Below are 20412 nucleotides of genomic sequence, written 5' to 3' on the forward strand. Positions count from 1 at the left end.
TAGAAATGTATAAGACAATAGGGGATTTGGTTTTCTACCTGACTTAGCAACTTCCATGCTGAGATTCTGACACAATTATTTCTAATTCACCTTACAAAATGCATAGTGTAGGCAGTTAGTGTTTGAATTAAATGATTTCCAAAGAGCTTGGCAACATAATCCACAGTGATAGAAGAACAGCCCTAGCTATGTTGAGGCTTCATTGTAAAAAGGCTGGTGACTAGGTGATAAAAATTTAGGCTCCAGCAACTCAAGAAACTACCTACTAAGGTTTGGAAGAATTTTAGGTGGAGATTATACCCAAAGTTGTAATGAGGGTGAAGTGATTAGGGCTTTGCCAGGGTAGGGTGGAATATTTCGATGGCTCCAATGGTACCATCTGAGGAGTTCTTCCTTCACTGACAGTCCTGCCCCAGCAGCTACTTTCCCCATATTCCGAAGCTCCTAGTTAGAGCTTTAATGTATATGTATACATGAATGCAATCTCCCATCTTTACCCACACAAAGACCCACGTACATCCCACGTTCCCCTAGAGCCCTGCACCAACCCATTGAGATTACCTTGGTTTTTCTAGGGCAGTCACAGAAGGGTTGAAAACTGGCAGATCATATCAAAAAGCGGGAGTCAAAAGAAACATCAGATGTCATCTTGTCCAACCCCTATAACATTCATTACAAACAGCCATCTTACCACTCTCATTCCTTCCTCTTCTCCCTCCCCTCCCCTTCCCACTGCTTAAGGTCTTATTCATTTATAGCACAGTGCTTGCCACGTAATAGGCACTATATAAATGTTTATTCTCTTCAATTCCCCTATATTTTAAACATGGAGAAGTAAACTTACTGCCTCACGAGTTAGCCCATTCTACTCTGGACAGCTCCAAAGGTTACATCCTCACCTTTGGATCCTTGAATGTGGGTGTTTCCCTAAAGGTCTGTTCTTAACCCTTTCTTTCTCTATTTTTCATGGCAATTCTGTTCTTCCCTCTTTACTACCTTTTCCTTCCTTTCTTCATTCTTTCCCTCCCTCTTCCATTTTCTTTTTGAGACTAAGTCCCCCCTCCCCACCCAGGCTAAAATGTAGCAGTCATTCATAGGCCAGTTCCATCACTGACTGGCACAAAACTTTGACTCTTTCCAATCTGAGCTGGTTTATTCTACCTTAGGCAGCCTGGTTCCCCCTTGTCTGCCTCCTCCTGTTTTCCCAGATTCTCATCATATCCATACCAGAGACTGAGTATAGATGCCTGATTGACTTTGGTCCTGCCACAACTTAGAACTCTAGAGTTCAAAAGATCCACCAGCTTTAGCCTCTCCAGAAGCAGGGATTATGGCTGTGGGCCACCATTATTGGCTATGGCAGTAGCTTTCACTTGCCATGGTCTCAACTACTACCCTACTGCAGATGACACTCAAATCTTAACCACAAGCCATGACCTCTCTGAGCTCCAGGTGGTTTCTAAGACATATCCACCTAGATATACTATAACTCCTTCAATTCAGTAACTAAAACCAAGCTCAATAGATTTTCTACCAACTCTTCTCTTTCTCCTTCTCAAATGACTATTTCTGTCAAACAGTGAAGGCAATAATCTCTTAATTTTCCATGTCTGTATCCTCAAGAGGTCATGATTGTGACCCTTCCCTTCTCTCACTTCCATTCAACAAATATATATTAAACACCTCTATTTAAAGCATGTCCAATCAATGACCAACTCTTGGTTATCATTTTCCACATCGGTCTTTTCCTTTCTAGTCCTATGTCCACTACCCCAAAAAAGGCCTTCATCACCATCTGTCTATGAAAGAAGTTTTCAAACTTTTTGGTCTGATGACCCCTTTACAGGTTTAAAAATACCAAAGCCCTCAAAGAATTTTTGTTTGTTCAGGTTACATATATTGATATTTAAAATGAAAAAATTTAGTATTATTATGAAAACAATTTTGGCCTTGGAAATCCCCCAGGAGTCCTCAGACTTACTTTGAGAACCATTGACCTAGATTATTGACTCTTTAAAGAGCTTCTGCCTCAGTTCTCTTCCCACCCACTTCCAATCCATCACTCATCAGCCTAACAGGCCAAGATGGCATAAGCCTATATCTGATTTTGTCAATGAATGTTTGAAAAGGGATTATTAAACACTTCTGATGTGCCAAGTATTCTGCTAAACTCTGGGATACAAACAGAAAAGGGGGACAGGCCTTGCCCTCAAGGTCCTTATGATATAATTAGGAGGCAACACATATAATAGTTTAGCTGCTGAGGACCAGAACTTAAAAATTTTGTCATTTCCTATTAACAATCAAGCTAAGTTCAACTTCCTTTCCCTGGCATTCAAGGCCCCTTGTGATCTAAAACAATTCTACCATGGATCCCCTCCAAACCCTCGACATCCAGCCAAACAATGACTTTGCTCTCTCTTACATTCCTGTGCCTTTATTTACAGAGTTCCTTTTTCCTAGAATTCCCTTTTTCCTTCTTCACTTGTTGAATTTCTATCATTTTTTTTGGGGGGGGGAGGCAAGTGGGGGTAAGTGACTTGACCAGGATGACACAGCTAGGAAATATCTGACACAGGATTTGAACTCAGATCCTCCTCTCTTTGGGATTAGTGCTCTATCTACTTAGCTGCCCCCCATCCTTTAAATTTGAATTAAAATGCTATCTCTTTCAGGAAGGCTTGCTTGCTTCCTTGGGTCAGTAATAACTTTTCACTTCGGACTTCACATCACACACTGCCCTTCTCTCACACTTACTAAAGCTGGCTACAGCACTGGGCCTGGAGAAAGGAAGACTTTAATTCCAATTCAACCATATGTGAGGTCTAGTTACCAGCTATGTGACTCCAGACAAGTCACTTCATTTCTGTCTGCCTCAATTTCTCCATCCATTAAACAGTGTTAATACTAGCATCTACTTATCACTGCTGTTGGGAGGAGAAGAGGTAAAATGCTTTCCCAACCTTAAGGTGCTACAGAAATGCTCCCTCTTATTCTATGTGTGGTGCAGTGAATACAGCACTGAGCTTCGAATCAGGAAGACTCATCTTCCTGAGTTCAAATCTAGCCTCAGACATTACCTACCCATTTGACCCTGGGCAGGTCACTTAACCCTATTTGCCTCAGTTTCCTCATCTGTAAAATGAATTAGAGAAGAAAATAGCAAAACACTACAGTATTTTTGCCAAGAAAACCCCAAACGGGGTCATGAAGAGTTGGACATGACTAAGACAATTCAACAACAAATTCTAAGACAGCGATAGGTAACTACTCCCTCTATTTAACTGTAAGCTCCCTGAGAAAAAGGATGTGGACTTCTCCCTTGCTCTTTGGACAGCACTCTCTCAGAATAACAAACATTTGTTGTTATTTATTGTATGTCTTTGGTGTTTCTCCAAAACACCCAAAACCTAACTGCGAAACATCAAATGCTTAACTACTGTTGTTGAAAAGCATGACTTCTTGTGCCCATCCACCCAATGGAAATGGGTGTGGAAGAGGTTAATTCCCAAGGGCAGCACCTTAATAGGTCCTTGTCTGGCAAAAGGCCCCCTTTGAAAAATAGTTTGAACAGGAGATTGTCTATGACCTTGGGGATTTATCTTGAAAGGAAAGAAAATTGTTTAGAGAATGAAATTTATTTTCAGAACTTGGTCTCCAAAGAAGACAAAATAGCTAACATCTCAAGGTCAGTGTCATTCTCTAGCATCTAAACTCTTAACCGGAGTCGAAAGAAACCTCCCAAGGGTTTAGCCAGAAAGAGAAGCAGCTCCTTCTTTCACTGTTAAAATCCAACAATTTCTGGGTCATTCTGCTGCTCTTCAGCCCACTTATGCAGGGTAGTCACAACAGGCCATTATTTTTCTTAAATGTCATTTCATTCAATCAGATGTTTTTAAATCCCCAATTTTTCTGGCTCCTATCATCAATGTTTCATGCACTTGTCAAAAACGAGTATTGGCCAGTGGCTCTTAACTACACCAGAAAATCAAAGTGACTTTAAAAGCATTTTCCTGAAAAAATTGCTCAAACCGATACTTGCACATTAAGTTGACCAAATGGGAATGACATATTGGCCAGCATTGTACTGGAATGGAAGTCAGAACCTGGGTTCAAATTCTTCCTCTATCACTTCCTAGCTATGTGACTGACCTTGGGCAAGTCACTCAAACCCATCTTTGGGTTAAATAAGAGGGTTGGAAGAGATGTCCCCGAAGGTCTCTCCTACCTTCAAACTGGTAATCTGATGACATCAGCAGGAATTGCATAGGTCAAGAGGGCACATTGGGGGGGAGGGGAAGCCCCCACAGAGATGAGCTCACCACCTCATCAAGGTATCCAAGGATGTTGTTCATGAGGTAAAACCAAATCAGGCCCTGCCACTTCTTTACCATTTCCCAGAAGGAAAAATATGGAGAGGTTCTGGGTATGAGCACTGGGTTAGAAATAGGTCACCAAGGAGAAAGTATGCTTCTATGCCGGGTAAGCTTTTATCCTCTTCTAAGCAATCAGTCAAAGCTGCACAGCTATCTCCTCTCTGCCTAATGGACTGCTTCACTTTGTCAAAATCACTGGTTCTCACATTACTGCTCCTGCTGGGTCAAGAGTACTTCTGGCTTCTATAACAGTGAGGCTAGGTTTTTCTTATACAGAGTTTTTAACATGGCATTATGCATGAAAATTGCCTTATTTAAGAGTTCTCTGAATTCAGAACAGCTGACTCACTGAGATGTGGTGAATATGGCACTGGACTTGGAGCCAGAAAGGCCTGAGTTCAAATCCTGTGTGCTCTTGGATAAGAATCTCTTTGTGTTTCAGTTTCCTCTAATGTAAAACAAGAAGGTTGGACTAGCTGTCCCCTATGGTCTTTTCCAGACCTTAATCTAGGACTCTTTAATCAATCCTATTCTATAAACTATTCTTTTTAAGACCACATCCAGGTCTCCCCAATAACTGCTTAATATCTTCAATTATTTATTTATGTTAACTAAAATCTGATCTCTCAGAAAGGCTGGAAGATGGCAAACACCACAATCGCTAAGGTATCTGCCACAACAGTTTACTCTCCTCCATATTGACTTCCTTTAGTGTTCATCTAAGAATAATACAGGGAAGGAGACATAGGAACATGCTAGAAATATCCAGGGTTAGTTCTATGGAATTGTTTGGGATAGAACTGGTCTGACCTGACAGATGGGCAGAAGGATGTTCAGTTCATACCAGGAAAACACAAGTAATTAAAAGAAGTCAAGGGACCAAACCCATTGGCACTGAGCATCAAGTATTTGGACAAACTCTTGGATCTCTCTGCAGATGACTCCCAAATCTATCTGTCTCACCCATATCTCTCTGGTGAGTTCCAGTCCCACATCTCTAACCGTTGGCATGACATGTCAACCTAGATGTCCCATTGGCATCTCAAATTCAACAGATCCAAACAAAATCCAGCATCTTTATTGTAAGTTTCCCTCTGCCCCCTAAGTGCCTTCTTTCTATCCAGGTTGCCACTATCCTTCTAATCACTCAAGTTTGCAACCTTGGAATCATTCTTGACTTGGCACTTTTAATCATCTCCACAACCAATCTATTGCCAAGTTTGCCGATTCTGCATCCATAATATCTCTTGTATCTTTCCCCTTTCTACTCTACCACCCTAGTTCAACCCCACCCCCTTCACCTGCACTACTGCAAATAGCCTCTTAATTGGTCTCCCTCTCACTAACAGTCTCTACTCAGCTGCCAAATTCTTATTCCTAAAGCCTAGACATGACCATGTCACTCTCCTGCTGACAAAGTCTTAGTGACTCACTCTTGCCTCCAGACTCAAGAATAAATTCCCTGAACATTTAATGCTTTTTACAATATGACTCCAAACAACTTTTTCCCGTATAATTACATATCACTTCCCTCATGAACTCTATGTTCCAGCCAGATTAGCCTACCTACTGTTCTCCATATATGACATTCCACCTCTAGCCTCCACAGCTTTGTCCAGGCTGTGCCTTATGCCTGAATTGGTCTCCAACCTTAGGTGCCTTGAAGTTTATAAGTCACTTTAAGACTCAGTGCAAATTGTACCTTCCACCTAAGGTTTGAGGGAAGGGGATTAGAGCAGCAAGTGGTGGTTGGAATCGAGTGACCCACACTGACTTCATTCAGTTCTGGAGCTAGCTCAGTTCTCCATTCAATTATGGGTCTAGTTCAATTTCTGTCCTATGAGAAAAGTTTATTCAGTTGTGGAAATTGGAAGAAAACCCTATAGCATTGTTTGAACCTAGCCCCTGTTTGGCTGGGAAACTGCACCACCTTTCTCTGCTGTTTAGAGACCCTTGACCAAGGACACAGGTTATGCTGACCAGAAACACATTTAGATCCAAAGACTGATTCAAGCAGTTTTCTCACAACTGTACATCTCAAGCAATCCAAATGGCCTGCACTGATCAGTTATCCCCAGCTCCTTCAGTCATCACATGGCAAAGGTGCTAGTCATCATCCTGGTCACCCTCCTCTGGACACTGTCCATGTAGTCATTGTCCTTCATTCAGTGTGGTGCGTGGAGCTGAACACAATTCTCCAGAAGCGGTAGAATCACAGTAGAGTATTCTGGGAGAATGACTGCCTGTGGTCTGGATATGATGCCTCCTTAAAGGCAGACTAGAATCTCAGAAGCCCTTTGAGTCTCAGCGAGACTCCTGCAATGACCTTCCAGTTGGTCTATCTCACACCAACCCATCCTCAACTCAGCTGCCAAAGTGATTTTTCCAAAGGGGAAGATCTGATCATGCCACCCTACACCCCCCCATTCAATAAAGTCCAAATATAAAATTCTCTCTGGTCTTTACTGCCCTCCACAATATGGCCTGGTCCCTTTCTGTCTTTTCAGCTTCTTCATGCAGTCCTTTACTCTTAATTAAGTCAAGTAGTCCTTCTTCCTATTGCACACATTCTCATTCTGTCGCCCTGTGTTTAGTGGACATCCACCATCAATGGACTACACTCGTTCCTCCTACCTTTCTACCAACATTTCTTAGAAATCCCTTACTTCTCCAATACTCAGTCCAAGTACCACCTTCTGTACAAAACCATTGTGATCCTCTCTCAAAATTATCTCGTGTGTGTGTGTGTGTGTGTCTTCCTATGTAGAATATAAGCTCTTTGAGGCCAAGGATTGTTTAATTTTTATCCCTGTATTCCCCCAACATTAAGCACATAGTATGTGCTTAATAAATGCTTAATGGCTGACTGGCTATCTGTTAAGCCTAACATCAACTGACCACAACATATCATGGCAGGTAGTTGGAAAAGGGTCCCTTCATTCTGAGGGCCAACCTGGGAGCTATGGCTGTGGAAGGGAGCGTAGAGGAAGAGTCTCTCCACTTGCACAATAAGTTTGGGATGACCTTCCCTATATAAAACCATCTAATATAGGCGTTACCTGGAAATATAAGCACAGGATTTTGGAATCAGGGCAAGGTCGTGCTGTGGTGCAGTGACCCAAATTAAGACATGGAACACTAATGACACAACTCTGGAAAATAATTTATCTTCCCTGGGAACTGATGCCCAGTGATTGCCTAGGAAACAGATGTGTGAGGAATGGGAATTTTTCCCCCAAATTGCTATGACATACTTCCTTCTGTTTTCATTTGTCTTGACTGTATAATCCATATTCAAGAAATATTTTTCTATTTATATTTGAGAACACCATCTGTTTCCATTCTCCTTCTCCCAGAGGAGGGCATTGGCTGTGGAGGGTCGGCTTCATCTTTACGGGCTGAGCTGGTGGGATAGAGCTGTGTGTGTTAGCCCCAAATGTAGCCAGAATCATAGCACCAGGGGATTTTAGAACTGGAAGGACCCTTCCGAGAAGAGCTAGCCTAGCCTCCCTCATTTTACAGACAAGAAAACTGAGTACTCAATAGATGAAGTGCCTTGCTCAAGGTCCCCCAAGAATAGAAGGTTGAGTGCAGGATTCAAATCTAGGTCTTTTTGACCTTGGATTTCATGCTCTTCCACTAACCCCGGGGTGGGGAACCTGCAGCCTGGAGGCCACATGTGGCCTTCTAGGTCCTCAGGTGTGGATTTTGACCAAGGCCAAGTTTTACAGAACAAATTAAGAGGATTTGTTTCATGAAGTTTGGATTCGGCCAAAGGGCCACACTTGAGGACCTAAAGGGCCACATGTGGCCTCGAGATCACAGGTTCCCCACCCCTGTGTCCAAAATTGGAATGGACTGGGTCTCAGGATGTAGCAAGTTTTCCATCACTGGAGATCTTCAGTCACTGAAAGGTTGCTTGCAGCACAAATCCTAGAATCACAGAATCAGACACTGAACAGCAACACTTACTATTCTGTGTTGAGTGCAGCAATGGGGGAGAGACAAGAAGTCAGTAGTCAATAAACACTTATTAAGCTCCTACTAACACACACAGGGCTTAGTTCTCATAAGACATTACCTGACATTATGGAGCAGAGGAATGCAGGATTGCAGGTTAGAGCGAGAACTCTGAGGTAGTTTAGTCTAGCTTAGCCCAGTCCAGTCCAGTCTAGTCTAATCCAGTCCAGTCCAGTCTAGTCTCATCCAGTTTTCTTATTTTACAGAAGAGGAAAAGGGGGCCCAAAGAAATAAAGGGAGCTGCTCAGCGTCACACAGAGGCAGATCCAGGATTAAAACCAAGGTCACCCAGAGCCTCAGAATGCAGGGTTTCTTCCAGTGCCACTCTAGTCTGGGAGGGTGTAATGATAATGGTAATTTGAAGATCTTCCCTGCCCCTTGTATTCGCAATCAAACAGGTACTTAGCCTTTTGTTCCAAGTTCATGATTATGTCAAGTATGAAGACCCAGAACTTGGAAATCCCACAGTGGGATGGACTTGTTGACATAACAGGAAGGGTCAGAACAGGGAGGAGCTAATACCATATATAAGGAAAAGCCCAAGGGAGAGAGGCCAGAACTTCTAGGAGCTTGTAAGCATCTGGAGGCTGCGTTGCTATTGCTGGAGAGAGAGAAGAGAACTGAGAACTGAATTGAGAAGAAATGAGAAGAGAAATGAGAACTGAGGACTGAACTGAGAATTGAGAAGAATTGTGAAATGAGAAGAGAGGAGAACTGGAAAAAGGCACAGCTGTGGTGCTAGAACTTTGTCTGGCTGTTTTGATGTTACTTTGTCAGATTCGTCTCCTGATAGAAGATGGTGCTGTTGTTAGAAGCCCTGGGACCTTGGTGCTGATTCAGAAGCCCCGAAAGAGGCTTTTCTTGTTGTATGTTTATAGAAATCCTGGAGGAGGGTCTTCCTGATGTTTTCAGGGGCCCAGGAACTATACTGATGATTTGTATTGATTCCTCAGACCTTGTTGTTGGGTCTATGTTGATTTCACAGGCAGAAAGTAAATTGATGAGGATGCCGGCAAAGTATATGAATGTTATTGTGGATTTGTTAAGCTTTGTCTTCCCAGGAATAGAAACTGTGAAGGACTTGAGGTGGACCAGACACTGTGAGCTTCAGTATGGAACAGGAACTGAAAAAGAAGCTGGACAAGGAATTGAGAGCTATCTGCCTTTGAATCCAGGTGGCAGTTAGATAGATTCAGGCAGGAGCTGGGACCATGGAAGAAGAACCATGGAGGCTGAGAGCCTGCCTCAAGTCAAGATGAAAAGACCTCTCCTTGGGTATTTAATGCAAACTGAGAAAATCGTGACTTACTGTGGCCTAGGGGTGGAGAACTCTGACCTTTGTACTTTGTGTCAATTAAGGAGGCAAGCCTCCTTAAGGATGGTTGAATTAAGGACTTACTAAATGAATGTTATCTTTTGCTTAAAACTATGTGACCACTTTGGTGAAAACGATGTGGCTACTTTAGTAATAAGTTGTTAAGTTATAACATTGTGAATGCTGTACTTTGATTTCTGTGAATGTTTTGTCTTAGTTTGTTACTGAATAAATAGAGAGTTCACTACACTGCATAATCAGAATCTTGAAGCTGTTCATAGCAGCAGTACTCTGGAAAGCTGCCGGGTTAATACACAAACATTGAGGGGAACAGAATGCACAGCCCTATGTAAATGAGGGTGTTACTGCACCTCAGGGATAATGGAGAAGGTCCTAGGTTACTTAACCAGGAAGGAGCAGTCAGAAAGGTGGTGGCTTTCCAATGGGGCTTGAAAGGAGGAGTAAGAATGCAGCAATTAAGTGACTCAGAGCAGGGCCTGGAGTCAGGAAGACTTATCTTCCCGAGTTCATATCTGTCCTCAGACACGTACTAATTGTGTGACCCTAAGCAAGTCACGTAACCCTGTTTGCCTCAGTTTCCTCATCTATAAAATGATCTGGAGAAGGAAATGGCCAGCCACTCCAGGATCTTTGCCAAGAAAACCCCAAATGGGGTCAAGAAGAGTCAGATGCAACTGAAAATGACTGAACAACAACAAGAATTCAACAGATAAAAGGAAGGAAGGAGTCTTTAATTTAAAATGGCTGACAAGCAACCTCCTGGTGCTAAGCCTGGAGGATGCAAAAAGAAAAGTGAGGGCTTCTGCCCTTGAGGAACTTACATTCTAACCTGTCTAGACCCATAAATCTCTTCAGCCTCACTCCCCAGCTGAAATATCTATGGCCTGCCCACAGAGGAGAAACTACAAACTGCTTAACCCGACATTGAGAGCCCTCTACAATCTGGCTCCAGATTCCATGACCAGCTGCATTTCATCCTCGTCCCCTTCATACAGCAAGACTAGGCTACAGGCTACTGTCAAAACTGATTAAATTGTTAACATGATGTTAAAATGTTAGAAGTTGGGAACTCCTGCTCGAGACAATCTAGGTTATAGATCGGGGGAGGGGGCTGGATGTCAACTGGGAGAATATGGGAAGGATTTCAGGGAAGAGAAGATGGGTCAGGTTTTGAGAGATGGTTAGAATCTGGGTTGTTGTGGAGGTGGTGGTTGTTATTATTATTGTTCATCCCTCATTCTCCAAGAGGACAATGATATCCGGGAGGTGATGCCATGACAGAAAAGGAGGAACAGGGGTACAGAAGATCTCAAACTTCAAGGCATCTTACAGACCCTCTAGAGAACCACTGCTCTTTATTGATGAAGAAAACGAGGCTTAGACAGGTTCAATGATTTGCCTCGCATCACAGGGTAGGATTTGAACCCAGGTCTTTGAATCCAAAGTCATTATTCTTCCCAATGCATCATGCTGCCTTTCCATAAAGGCCCAAGGGGTATTCACTTGGCATCAAGCAGGACAGTTGGTTAGAAAAGGGTTTCTTGGGGGTGGCTAGGTGGCACAGTGAATGGAGCACAGGCCTTGGAGTCAGGAGGACCTGAGTTCAAATCTTGCCTCAGACACTTAACACAAAAAACTAGCTGTGTGACCTTGGGCAAGTCATTTAACCCCAGTTGCCCTACCTTCCCCCCTCAAAAAAAAAAAAAAAAGAAAAGGGCTTTTACAGAAAGGAAACAGGAGATATGGTTGGAAAGAGTGCCTGGGGTCAAATACAAAGCTTAATAATAAACGTTTGGGACTTTTTTCTCCTTTTTTTTTTTAATCTTTAAGAGATGGAGCTCTAGAAAGGAAAGGTTCTCTGTGCTTCTTCATTGAAAAAATGTAGGTGACATAAAAAGCAAAAGATAACAATTAGGAAAAAAATTAAATTTTTAAAAGTAGATGCCTATTCCTTGAGGAAGGTTTCAACAAATTATGGTAGAGGCACAGGATGGAAACAATAAATACAATGAAATTAGAGAAGCCTGGGGAAACTTACATGGACTAATGTAACTAATAAAGTCAGCAGAACCAAGAAAACAAAATGTACTGTGACTATGGTGATGTCAAGGGAAATACCACCATAAAACAAATCAGTTAATCGATTAACATTTAAATAAATCATCAATAAACATTCAAATAAATGTTTATTGACTGATTGAACAAATGAAAATGCATGTTGAAAAATTACAAAGAATTGGAGCTTGGCACCCCGATGAGATTGGAAAAGATAACTGTCCTATTAGCCTACTCTTTTGCAGAAGTGGAGGGGTCCAAGGCTATAGAACAACCACACAGAATATCAGATGGTTTCCTTCCTTCCGGCTTTTTGGAGGGCAATTGGGGTTAAGTGACTTGCCCAAAGTCACACGGCTAGCGTGTCAAGTGTCTGAGGCTGGATTTGAACTCAGGTCCTCCTGACTCCAGGGCCAGTGCTCTATTCACTGTACCACCTAGCTGACCCTTTTCTCTTTTCTTTAAAAAAAAAATCCCTTGCTATATAAAGGATGGCTCTCCAGGAAAGGAAGGAATAAGCATGGGTTTTGTTTGTTCTTTGGAATTTTTTTTTGGAAGGGGGAAAGCAACGCAATTGGGCTTAAGTGACTTGCCCAAGGTCACACAGCTAGTGTCAAGTGTCTGAGGTTGAATTTGAACTCAGGTCCCCCTGAATTCAGGGCCTGTGCTCTATTCACTGTGCCACCTAGCTGCCCCAATAAGCATGTTTTCAAGTGCCTACTATATGTACTTTATGTACACTGTGCTAAGCAATTTACAAATATCTCATTTGGCCCTCACAACAACCCTGGGAAGTAGATGCTATTGTGATCCCCATTTTATAGTTGATTAAACTCACCTGGATAAAGGTGAAGTGACTTGCCCAAGGTCACACAGCTAGTAAATGTCTGAGGCTGGATTTGAAGTCAGGTCTGACTCTAGACCCAGAGTTCTTAACCACTGGGAAACTTAGCTGCCTCATGGGAAGGCATGGGGTTGGGAATGAGCCACAGAGGTAAATTTAGGTGATGTTAAGAAAGAGATAACAATAAAATTTATTTTTAAAAATGAAACGAAAGGTTTTAAAATGAATTACTGGGAAAGTCTTAAATGTGATGCTAAGAAGCTTGGCTTTTTCCCCTTTGGTGATAGGAAGCTATTAAAGGCTTTTTAATATTGGGGCAGTGTGACCACGCATGAGAAAGATGAGCCTGCAGGATGGATTTCAGCAGGTAGAGACTGGGGGCAGGGAAGAGGCCATTACAGGTGTCCAACTGAGAGATAAAGCTCAGAAGATCAATAAAAATGACAGTCTTCAAGGAACCCCTGCAGTTTAATGTCTGTGAACACAGCAAAACAGATGTGCTGAAAAAAGTAAACTTTCAACAGGATCATGAAAATAGAAGGGTGGAAATAGGGGCTTTTTTTTTTCTTTCCAAAAAAAGAGTATTTTAAAGCATCGAGTCCTTCTGATGCTTCCTGCCTGTGTAATCTTGGGTCAATCCCTTTTAACCTCCAAGGGCACCAGTTTCCATGTAGTTCTAAGTCAATAAGCACATGTTAAGGGCCTATTATGTGCCAGGCACTGTGCTAAACGCTGGGCATACGAAGAAAGGCATAAGATAGTCCCTGCTCTGAAGGGGTACACACAGTCTAATGGGAGAGACAATATGCAAACATCTTTGTACAAACCAGATAGAGACAAGATAAACTGGAGATAATCCAAAAGGGAAGGACCAGAATTAAGGGGGACTGGAAAGGCTTCTTGTAGAAGGTGGGATTTCAGCTGGGACTTGAAGGAAGCTGGGGCAGTCAAGAGGAAGAGATGAGGAGAGAGGGCATACCAGGAAGGGGGCACGGCCAGAGGAAATGCCCAGAGTCGAGAGATGGAGAGCCTTGTTTGAGAAACAATAAGGAGGTCTTTGTTACTGGATTCCAAGAGTATACGGTGAGGTGTAAGGTGTAAGAAGAAGGGAGGGGCCTGTGCATGGGGAGGGGGAGGGAGTGACAGCTGTGCTTTAGGAGGATCACTTTAATAGATCATACAAGGATGAACTGGAGTGGGGGAGAGACTCAAGGTAGGCAGACCCACCAGCAGGCTGTTGCAAAAGTCCAGGATCATTGTGATGAGGACCTGTCCTGCACCAGAGTGGCAACAGTGTCAGTCAAGACAAGAGGGAGCATCGGAGAGGTATTACAAAGGTAAAATCGACAGGCCTTGGCAACAGATTGGATATAAGAAAGGATTGTTCCTGGCTACACAGTTCTTTGATACATGTTAGAATTAGGTATCTTGAACCCTAGCTTTCTTGACTCAACAGTCAACACTCTATGCCCTATGGGGCCTATGCCAACCTTCCTTCTGACTTTTATGTTTACTTTAAACCCCTCATAGAGGGGAGGCTAAGTGGCGCAGTGAGTAGAGCACCGGCCCTGGAAACAGGAGGACCTGGGTTCTGATCTGGCCTCAGATACTTCACACACACACACACACACACACACACACACACACACACACACACAAACTAGCCATGTGACCTTGGGCAAGTCACTTAACTCCAATTGCCCTACCCTCCCCCCTCCAAAAAAAAACCACTCATAGACCTGAAACAACACCCCCTAATTCCAATAAGTACAACACCCTCTAATTCCAATAAATACTCAACAATAGCAACACATAGGTCACCTTTGTTTACGCATGGACACTCTGTCACCATGAAATATCCTTTTTCACCGTTGCCAGGATCAAGTTATAGACATTGTAATTAGGTAACCAACATTTTATTAGTTTCGGCAACTGGTGCTTCATCTAACAGCTGTTTGGAGGAAGTGATGGTGATTTTACAAAATAAAAGTAATTCACTTAAGGGCCCTAAGAAGAGATTTTTTTTTTTGATGATGGATTGGGTGGTTCAGGTTATCTGAATGCTGAATTCTGAAAAATTATTGCAAAAGAAAAAATCCACTTTGAACTATTTTGAGAAGTGAAAAACAGTTCCCTTCATTATCTCACATTTCATTTCTCAGAAGGCCTGGGGTGGGGTGGTGGGGGAACCAGGAAATGAAAACAGAAAAGTCTATCCATTGTGAAAACCAAGTCAAATGAAAGAGGGTCTTTTGAATGAGCTAAATCACTGTTAGATTTCATTTTAAAATCCATTTCCTTGGAAATATCAATTTAATTAAGGCACTAATAAGAGGGATTCAAAAGACCAAGGTTTTGTTTTGTTGTTTTGGCAAATCTCCTATCGCTGAGAAGCATCCTTGCAAATTCTCTTTTCCCCATAGCATAGAAGGAGTCTGCATGACAGAATTCCTTGGCTGTCCTGGATGTGGCCCTACATGCCATCTTATTTGGTGATTCTATTGTGAATTTCCATGAGAAACCAATTTTAATTAATAACCTAATAATAATACAGGACTTCATGAATTTGCCAAGCATTTTCCTTAAGACAACATCGATCACCATTTATCAATCCCTGCCTACACTGGGGCACTGTGCTAAGTGCTGGTGGAGGCAAAGAGACACAAATCAAAAAGCAAGCACAAAGACAGCATAATGTCACCCAGAGGTGCACAAAGTAAATATGACCGGCATTCATCCACCATAAAGACACTTCAGGAAAAGAGTGCAGAGTCAAAGAAAAATCTAGGGAGAAATACTGGTACATCACCCGCCTGCCCCTTGTCACACAAGCTCCCAGCATACCTCAGCACTGTCTACTTCTGAAAACTAAAGGAAACAATTTCCCTGTCAAACCAGCGAGCTCCTTACCGGAAGAAAGACTAAAGTTAATGATGAGAGCTAAGGAATTACAGTCAGTTGTGCAGTTGTTTTCTTGCAAGAGAGATCAGAACACAAAACTCATCTCACTAAGGCTAGAAAATTAATCTTTCCTTGCTCAGTCTTCTATTGCCGACTTACCTCACTTTATTGTGCTTCACAGACAGTGCAGTTTTTTGTTTTGATTTTTTTTCCAAATTGAAGGTTTGTGGTACCCCTACATTGAGCAAGTTTATCAGCACTATTTTTCTATTAGCTTATGCTCCCATCATGTCTCTATCACATTTCAGTAATTCTCACAATATTTTAAACTTTTCCAGCATCATATATCTGTTGTTGTGATTTGTGATCAGCAGTCTTTGATGTTACTACTGTAACTGTTTTGGGGTGCTGTGAACTGCACCCACAGAAGGCTCTGAATTGAATCAACAAATGTATTTGTTCTGACTGCTCCACCAACCAGCCCACTCCCCCATCTGTCTCCCTTTCCTCGGGCCTTCCTATTCCCTGAGACACAACAATAAGGAAATGAAGCCAATTAATAACCCTACAATGGTTTCTAAGTGTTCAAGTGAAAGGAAGAATCAATTGATGGGGCAAACTTCATTGCTGTCTTATTTTAAGAAATTGCAGCAGCTACCACAACCTTCAGCAGCCATGGCCCTGAGCAATCAGCAGCCATCACTGAGGCAAGACCCTCCACCAGCAAAAAGATTATGACTCACTGACAGTTCAGATGATGGTTAGCATTAAGTAATAAAGTATTTTTATTTAAGATATGTACATTTTTAAAGATACAATACTATTATACACTCAATAGACTATAGTGTAAATATAACTTTTATATGTATTGGGAAACCAAAAATTTGCATGACTATCGTGATATTTACTTTATTGCAGTGGTCTGTAACTGAATCTGCAATTATCTCTGAGGTATGACTATACTTTGAAGCTGATGGTTATAGAATTTGTTGGGGCTGGCATATAAACTGACCAAGATTATAGATATGGGGGTGACTAGGTGGCACAGTGAATATAGCACTGGGCCTGGAGTCAGGAGGACCTGAGTTCAAATGCAGCCTCAGACGCTTAACACTTACTAGCCATGTGATCTTGAGCAAGTCACTTAACCCCAACTGCCCTGCCTTACCCCCTCCAAAAAACAAAACAAAAATAAAGATTATGGATATGGTCTACATTGGCCAATTATATTCATCAGGAAGATGGCTTCCAGTCACCCTTGGTTTCATCTTGATGGGACAGTCCCTCATAACACTACATTCTCATGGCAAAGGTGGTAGAGTCTAGTGGCAGGGAAACAGACCAATTAGGTGGTCACAAAGGTGTAAAAGAATGGCTCTATTATGACCAATGGGAGTTGCAAGGAACCTTCAGTATCACTTACATTAGTCCCTGACTCCAAATACAGAGCTCTTTGCATTATACCAATTTGTGTCTTCACTCTGGGCTATGGTGGTAGCTGTGGGAAGAGAAAGGAAGGCGAAGGATTCAAAGAGATATGATGAAAGAAGATTTGGAGATAGATGAGAAACTGGTTGGTGAGGAGCAAGGGAAGATTTTTTTTTAAAGAATGACTCCACAAAGTTTTCACCTTTAATGACCAGGAACATAAAGACAAATGTTAAAAAAATAAATATACATAATACATACATGTACATATATATGTCAGGAAAGGCAGCGACTTAGTTCAGTTTTAGACACTATAAATTTGAGCTGGCAACAACACGTATAAGTGGAAAATACAGAGGGAATTTGGCATACTGCTGTGCTAGCCTGCATAAAGAAAAATCATGCAAACCAGGCAAGAGTTTGGGGGCTCTGGTATTGAGTCAATGGAACTATGGACTATGTGGGCTATACCTTTAAGCCTGGCCAGCCTGTGTGCAAACATGTACCTTGGAACATAGGGGAAGAACCAAGTGAAGGATTGTGGATAAAAATCTATAATCGTTGCTGGGGAAATGACCCCAAAATTCAGGTTCTATGGACAGTCTTGCTGTCACTGGATAATATAAAGGAGGAAAGACAGGACAGTGGTTGGAATGAGCAGTGGACTTGTCAGTAGAAGAGAACCAGCTCTTCCATTTAATTAGCTTGGTGACAAGTCACTCTTAAAGCTAGAAACTTGGAGGTCATCTAGTCCTGCCCCCCATTCTATAGATGAGAAAACTCTAGGAATCAAGGTCACAAATGACACAAGTAGCAGGGGTGGGAGTTGAACCCCAGTCTTGGAAAGGAAGAAGAGTGCTAGCTTTAGAAACAGAAGATCTGGATTCGAATCCTAATTCTGACAATATTTGTCTGAGCCTCAGTTTCCTCACGTGCAAAAGGAGGAAGTTGTACCAAATGGCCGCCAAGACCTCCCTATCTATGACCCTATGTATTACCCTATATAAACCAGGGTTTATATTATTGCATCCCAGTCACTTAAGTTCTTTAAGACTCTGTTCCCTTAAGTGCCAGATGGATATGATTATGTGGTCATTATTTGGAAAGCATTTTGTTAGTTATAAAATGCAATGTAAAGATGATTGTTATGCAGGAAGACACTTTCATTTTGTTCTTGGTCATCAGGGAAGAAGGATTTTTGCACTCAGTTGCGCTATCAATATGGTCAAGCCAGGAGAATGATCCTGGATGCCAACTAAAGGGTTCACATTTGAAGCAACAACTCACCATTTTAAGCCCTGTTCCCATTGATGTTACTTCCTTTCCTCCCTGCCTGTTTTGGCCTTTCTACTATCACGGTTACAGGAATCAGAGAGAACTCACCTTCCACACTGCCTAAGTTCTGGGACTACAGGACACCAGAGGTAACTCTAGATCAGAAAGAAACAACATTTGATGGCCCCGAGAATTGCTGACTGTCAAGCCCCATAAATCTGGAGAAAGCTATCAAATCAAGGCAAGTCAGGAAAGGAGAGGCTGGGCGTGCTAAATTCTATTTCATTTTTTTTAAAAAAGGAAGTTCTGTCCTTCTCATCTGACCCTCTGAAGCAGATTCTGTAGGAGTATCTCACTCTTAGCAGGCTCACCTATGGGTCCTAACTACATGCCCTCCTTTCCTTGGCTACATAACCCTTGCTTCATCATTAGGTCCAAGGAATCTTGTTTAGGTGAGGGTGTGTGGGTAGGGGTGGGTAGGAGGGTCATAATCTAGAGGCACTCCTGGGGAAGACTTCCTCTAGGTCTGGGAGCTCTAAAAGAAAAGTGGGTAATGACTTCTTCAGAGACACTGAGTTCTCATAAGACATTTTAAAATGACTCCAAATCTTGAGTTTGTGACAACACCAGGGAAAGAAAGCTTGTGCATGTGGGTGATTGGGCATGTGCAAACAAGTATAGCCTAAGGGTGTGAAAGGTACTAGAATATAGCTCAGACAGATTTCAATGTCCTTCACTTCAGATTCTTCTTTCTAAAGAAGGAATTGTCTCTCTCTTTTTTTTTTTTCTATCATGGATCCCTTTGGAAGTCTGGTAAAAAAAAAAACAAACACCAAAAACCAAAAACAAAACCCCAACCCCAAATTTCAGAATGTTTTTAAATACATAAAATAAAATATATAGAATTACAAAAAAAGCCAATAATATTGAAATATTTATCAAAATATTCAAAGTTCAAATTCATTGATCATCTGCAGATCTCATGGGGATCCATGGATCCCAGATTAAGAACTTCCATTCTAGGATATCTAATCATGGTCAAGTCAACAAGCAATTACTAACCAAACAGACTATTTGACAGATTTGGGCAGCTAGGTGTTGTAGCAGATAGAGCACTGAGTCTGGAGTCAAGGAGATCTGAGTTCAAGTCTCCATCTTAGGCTCTATCCCCTAAACATAAAAAAAAAAAAACCCAAAGGGGGGAAATGGGGGGGGGGGGGGGGGGAGAAGGAATCACTAAGCTGAAACTTTCATGAAGCTATGCTGAGCCATCTGGGACACCACCTGTTTCTATATGTGATGGATTCAAAGTGACCATAACTTCATTGCTTACCAAAAAAAAAAGGCAGTAGCCTTAGTCAAAAATTTCTTAGGTACTGAACCAGATTTCTACCTCCTGTTCACTGAAATTCTGCTGCCAAAATCTTTCGATAAGATCTTATCATTCACTTTGGAAGCCATTATTTTCTTAACTGGCTCACACAAATGAGTCTGGGTTGCAAAGCCTGTTTTCTCATCAAATAAAATCAGGACATTGCTATGTTCAGTTTACCATTCCATCAGGCAGAGGAATCAAGCTACAGACTCCCTAGGGTGCTGGGAGAAAAAAAATGTAAAAACCAAAACAAACTAAGAAAACCAACATTTTTCCCCCTTCTTTGCAAAGGGGATCGGGGTGGGGAGAGTCTATCTATGTATGCAACCCCAGCAGCGCTAGGCAGGAAGAATGAAAGCAAGTTACTGCTCAGCTAGCCGCAGCCACTCGACAGCTGTGAAGCCCTCGGATTTATTTTCAGTTTAGCAGAATTGAATCATTGCCAAAGGAAAGGAGCAGAGCTAGGCCAGTGGGAAGTGTGGCTGTCAAGAGAATTGTCTTCTGTGCAGATGGCCTTATCCTGCGCCAACGACTGATGGGTCTGGAAATGAGTCAGGCTATAAATGAAATTAAGGCTCCATCGGAGGGACTGAGGTCATAGCTTAGTTTACATACAGTCCAGGTTTTCAGAGAACATAGCAGGGCAACAGGTCTTTCTAATTAGATGTGTGGGCATCAGAGATAACTGGAATGCATTCCTCCTATCTTATCAAGTATAATCAGTTAACTGAATGGATGTATCTTTCTCTAACATTCTGTGAGTCTATTTCTTGATATGAAACTCATCATATATGTAGCTTTC

The 20412-nt window shown here is 42.1% G+C and overlaps 1 protein-coding gene across 5 annotated transcripts in view; it reads right to left on the reverse strand.

Annotated features, from left to right (window-relative positions):
- Positions 1–20412, reverse strand: part of LOC138165491 (volume-regulated anion channel subunit LRRC8B-like) — a 97174-nt gene that overhangs the window by 42124 nt on the left and 34638 nt on the right. For 2 of the 5 annotated variants that reach the window (XM_069093885.1, XM_069093883.1), the window contains exon 1: positions 562–782. The exons of the other annotated variants lie outside the window; for them this stretch is intronic. The gene's annotated coding sequence lies outside the window, so the exon portion shown is untranslated. Of the gene's footprint in view, positions 1–561; positions 783–20412 lie in introns of those variants that run through there. 5 annotated transcript variants of the gene reach the window in all.

Source organism: Petaurus breviceps, unplaced genomic scaffold, assembly GCF_028583685.1.
Source record: "Petaurus breviceps papuanus isolate PSGF00001 unplaced genomic scaffold, PetGlider_PUasm1.0 209, whole genome shotgun sequence".
In the NCBI taxonomy this organism is placed as follows: Eukaryota; Metazoa; Chordata; class Mammalia; order Diprotodontia; family Petauridae; genus Petaurus; species Petaurus breviceps.